Source organism: Bubalus bubalis, chromosome 18 (genome assembly GCF_019923935.1).
Source record: "Bubalus bubalis isolate 160015118507 breed Murrah chromosome 18, NDDB_SH_1, whole genome shotgun sequence".
Lineage (NCBI taxonomy): Eukaryota > Metazoa > Chordata > Mammalia > Artiodactyla > Bovidae > Bubalus > Bubalus bubalis.
Genome location: NC_059174.1, coordinates 53,998,192 through 54,003,764, shown reverse-complemented (window position 1 = coordinate 54,003,764; position 5,573 = coordinate 53,998,192).

Below are 5,573 nucleotides of genomic sequence, written 5' to 3'. Positions count from 1 at the left end.
CTACCAGGGAAGTCCCAGGATTTGACTTCTGAGATGGGCAGGTTTTCCTACAGTCACAATAGTGATTCCCAAACTTGGCTGCATACTGTGATCACCTAGGGAAGTTTTAAAACCGAACAATGACTGGATCACGGGCTTGTCAATTAATTCGTAATCTCCAGGCATGAGATACTGCACTTACCGTCATGTTTGGGACTGGTTGTGTAAAATTGGGTCACACCAAGGGGAGAAACTACTGGAAGACGCTGTGTGCCACCCCTAACAGGTATATTCTTTGCAATTATGTGTGATCAACCTCGTTAGTCACTCAGTTATGTCTGACTCTTTGCAACTCATGGACTGGAGCCCACCAGGCTCCTCTGTCTATGGAATTTTCCAGGCAAGAATACTGGAGTGGGTAGCCATTCCCTTCTCCAGGGAATCTTCCTGACCCAGGGATCGAACCTGGGTCTGCTGCATTGCAGGAAGATTCTTTATCATCCGAGCCACCAGGGAAGCCCTTAGGACAAACTTGCTGCTGCTGCTGCTGTTAAGTCGCTTCAGCCGTGTCCAACTCTGTGCAACCCCGTAGACGGCAGCCCACCAGGCTCCCCCGTCCCTGGGATTCTCCAGGCAAGAACACTGCAGTGGGTTGCTATTTCCTTCTCCAATACATGCAAGTGAAAAGTGAAAGTGAAGTCGCTCAGTCGTGTCCGATTCTTCACAACCCCATGGACTGCAGCCTACCAGGCTCCTCCGTCCATGGGATTTTCCAGGCAAGAATACTGGAGTGGGTTGCCATTGCCTTCTCCAAAGCCTTAGGACAGCTCTAACTGTTACTTGGAATATTATTCATATTAATATTGTTAAGGTGAGAATTTGGAGGATGATTGGGAAATCGGAATATGGACTATATATTAGATTAAAATTGCTAAACAAATCAATGTTTTGTGGATTTCTCTTCTAGCCAAGCCTAACCCAGAACCATATATGGAAGGGAATTCTGAAAAATGTGGCTCCAGGTTAGCTAAATTGTCACAATATGAAGCCACTGCAGGCCCAGAGGGACATTTTTGTAAATGTCCATCTGATTGTGTCTCTCCCTGCATATAACACTGCAGTGGATTCTAATGATTTCACATAATACCCAAACTTCTTCCCACAGCCCACCAGGCTATGGGTGGACCTCATCTGCTTCTTTAACCTCGTCAGTACCCCTGCGTTGCTTGCTGTGGCCTAGTCCTCTCTGACAGCTTCTTTTTTGACTGCATTTTGCAGCATATGGGATCTTAGTCCCCAGACTGGGGATGGAACCAGTGCCCTCTGCAGTGGAAGCACTGAGTCTTAACCACTGGACTGCCAGGGAAGTCCTCTAGTCCTTTTTGAGCTCCTCAGACCTCTACTTGGTATCATGACCTTTGTACCTGACACTCCCTTTGCCTGGAAGTTTTGCTCTAGACCTCTCCTTGACCATCTGACTCTTAACTTTGAGGTCTCAATTCAAATGCCACCTCTTCCTAGAAGTCTTCCTGGATCATGCTAAGGCAGTGCTTCTCAAAATTCAAGGTGTACATGAATCCCATGGGAATTTTGCTATTAAATTCAAGACCTGCCTTAAGAGGACTGGGATAGGGCCTGGCCTTCTGCATTTCTAACAAACTGGTGGTGCTCCTGGTCTGGGGACTGTGCTTTGAAAATCCAGCTTCTCAAGCATCCAGATCCTCTCCATCACATCATTGTGTTCAATTCTTTCACAGCTCTCATCTCCCTTTGGAATTAACTTGTTATTTCTTTCTTAACCCATCTCTCGCCCTTTTTTGGTACCTCTTTCAAAGCACAGCACCCAAAAGACTGTCAAGGATTGAGAGGAAATAAAAGGAATTATTTGAATTGTTCCAGAGCCCAAAATCTTGGTTCCACAGCTGCACCCCCAAATCTAAAAAAAATGTTGAGCTACAAATGTTTAAACATTGTAATATAGTTTAAAAATCAAATATATCTATATTATAAAGAATAAAATGAGTGGGCCCACCATAAGGGAAAAAAATCCATTTCCTCTGCACTTCCCTTATGGGCCCTTCTCCATCTCAATTCATCTCCCTCACCCCTCAGGAGTAACTACTTTGTTAAATTTTGTGTTTCTCTTTCCTTTGCTTTTAAAAAGCCCAATTCACTTTATTTGTATGGCACCCCACTCCAGTACTCTTGCCTGGACAATTCCATGGACAGAGGAGCCTGGTGGGCTGCAGTCCGTGGGGTCACTAAGAGTCGCACACGACTGAGCGACTTCACTGTCACTTTTCACTTTCATGCATTGGAGAAGGAAATGGCAACCCACTCCAGTGTTCTTGCCAGGAGAATCCCAGGGACGGGAAGCCTGGTGGGCTGCCGTCTATGGGGTCGCACAGAGTCGGACATGACTGAAAGCAGCTTAGCAGCAGCAGCAGCAAACTGTATATTGTGTATTTTGGCCTATGTTTTGAAACTTTATAAGTAAATGGAAGCACATCTGTACTGTAGTAATTGAAAATGATTGTCACTGCTATAAAATATTCCATTGAATAACTATACTACACCACAAGTTATTCAGAAGAACGTTTTTTCTTTTTCCCAAACTTTTGATTATGGAGTAATTTGAAAAGATTTTTAGATTTACAAAATGTTGGAAAGACATACACCTCCATAGACCCCCTCACCCAGATTTCTCTAATGTCAGCTCTGAAGTTATCAGAGTACATTTGTCAGAAACATGAAATCAACATTAATCCACTACTATTAACTGAATTTCAGTTTTCAGTTTTTGAGATTTCACTAGCTTTTCTATTAATGTCCTTTTTCTGTTCCAGAAATCATCCAATCCAAGTTGACTTTTTTATTTTTTGGTTATTAGACATTACTGCTTATGACTATTCTTATGTCCATCTCGAATGCATATGAACAAGAGTTTCTCTACAGTCAATTCCTGCATTGCTGGGGCATGGGACACACTACATCTTTAACATTTTTTTGGCTGTGTTGGGTCTTTGTTACTGCATGTGGGCTTTCTATAGTTGGGGTGAGTGAGGGCTATTCTCTAGTTGCAGTACATGGACTTCTCATTGCAGTGGCTTCTAGCTTTAGGTATAAGGGCTTCAGTAGTTGCAGTGCATAGGCTCAGTTGCCTGCAGCATGTGGGTTTCCCGGACCAAGAATCAAACCTGTGTCCTCTGCATTGCAAGGATAGATTCTTAACCACTGGAGCACAAGGGAAGTCCTATGCTTTAAATTTTATTCAGTATCTCCAACTTGTTATCCAATGTGAATACCAATTTTACCCATGACCAGCACTGTGCAAGTTCCCCTTGCTATGCCTGACAGAAAAAAATGTTTAATTTTGCCGAACTGGTGGGTGTGACCTAATATTTGTGGCTTTAATTTGCATTAAAATCTTGCTATTGTTAGGTCATTTTTCCTATTTTTCCTCTTGTATGAAATGCCTCCACATACCTTTATTAATTGGGTTGTCACATTAATTTTCAGTCTTTTAAAATAATTTCTGAATGCTCTTTTTGGTGGTGTGTTGCAAGGAACTTCTCTGGTCATAAATTGATTGGTATTTGTCAAAGGACAAAAAAAATGTCATTTTCATTCAGGACCTTAAGGCTTGTTCTTAAAACTCTCATCTACTCATCGACCAGGGTACTCATTTTCTTCCATCAGGAGGAGAGATCATACTGCTGAAACTCAGTATTTTTTAATGTTTGCTAAGTAAACAAAGAAACCCTCCTAAATTAAAGGCAGATGCTTAATGCCTGTCTTTGCATGACCTGCCCCGAGTTTACTCTTTGCTTACATGGTTCAAACCACAGTGGTCTCTGAAGGTGGATCCCACATCTTCCTACCTCAGGGCCTTTGCACTTGCTCCTCCCCCCAGATAGTTTTACTTTCTTTGTCTGCACCATGCAGCATCCTAGATTTTGGTTCCCGACCAGTGATTGAACCTGGGCCCCCTGCCAGGGAAGCTCAGAATCTTAACCACTGGACCACCAGGGAAGGTGTGTACTCTGCGCCGCCCCCCTTCCATATTTTTATACCTCCCTTCCTTACTGCCTTCCAGTTTCTGCTCAGTGTAACTTTGCCAGAGAGGCTTTTACTGACCTGTACAAAATAGCATCTTCTGACACAGTGTAGTGTCCTTCCTTACATTAAAAAAAAAAAAAGTATAACCACATTGTATTCTAAATGTCTTTGCCTGCCCCCACTAAAGATATACCTGCTGTTTGGTACCTAAGCCATAGTTTGGCTACATGGAACCCTTGAAACGTGGTTAGTCTTAATCGAGATGTCCTGTCAATGTAAAACATGTGCCAGATTTTAAAGAGTCACCCCCAAGGCAAATTATCTTTCAAAACTTTTTGTACTGATTACATTTTGAAATAACATTTAGGGCTAAATTGTATTATTAATTTCCCACTTTTTTCTAACTTTGAAAAATATGGCCACTAGAAAACAGAAAGTTATGTGGCTGGCATTTAGTGCTTGTATTATATTTCTATCAGACAGTGCTTCTCTAGAACATAAGCCTGAGAAGGGCTGTTTGATTCTTACACTGCGGTATATCAGAACAGACGCTCAATAAATATTTGCTGAATGAAAGAATCCAAAGGTGGAATACCAGTCCTTTTCCTCTCCTCTCTGTTCTACCTATCCTAGGGATCACATTTTTTAAAAACATCAAAACGTTACTATAATTTACATGAAAGTCACCCATGTAAAGTGTACAACACAAGGATTTTTAGTAAAGTCATCACGTTGTGCAGTCACCCCCTACAACCTACTTTCAAAATACTTCCATCATCCCAAGCAGATCCTCTTAAGAGTTTAGACAGTCTCCATCCCCACCACCCAGGCAACCACGAATCTGATGTCTCTATAGGTTTTCAGCGCACAATTTCTAAGGAATTAAATCCCCGTCTAAGTCGTTCCAGGGTTCAAAATTCTTGACCCATCATCAACCACCCCGACTCCCAAGCCAGTGCTGCTCCCGGTTTCCTCCTCTTTCCCGGTCCGGAAACACAGCTCAGCTCAGAGCCCGATCTACACACGGCTCAGGATTTGGCTTTAAAAAGGCAAAGGAGATCGTGTCCCGCTTCGTGCTTCTCCAGCCCCACGTCTTCCCAACCCCGTGGCAGGCAGAGCTCGGTGGCCCCTAGGGAGCACAGGGGCTGCCTCGAGGGTCCCACGACGCTGCGAGGGGGCCTTTGCTCTCACATCGACCACCCCCTCCCCACCCCGCAACACCCTGAGGCTGCAGCTTAGAGCGGCCCGCGGAGAGCCGGAGTTCCCCATGCTGCGTTCTAACTCCGCCCTCCAGGAACAATGGCCGGAGACGCCCGACTCTCCGCCTCAGGGTGTGGGTCGTGGGGCGCCGGCCCCTCCCCCCGCGGCCCCCTTCCCTGTGCTCCTTCACACTCTCCCGCCTTCAACCGCCCTCCTCCCAAAATGGCGACCAACCGCCTCCTTTCCCGCCTGCCGCAGATCACCTGACCGCGCCTGGCCACGCCCCCGCGTGGCCCCGCCCCCTCGGAGACGTCCGAATAGCCGCCGAGACTGCG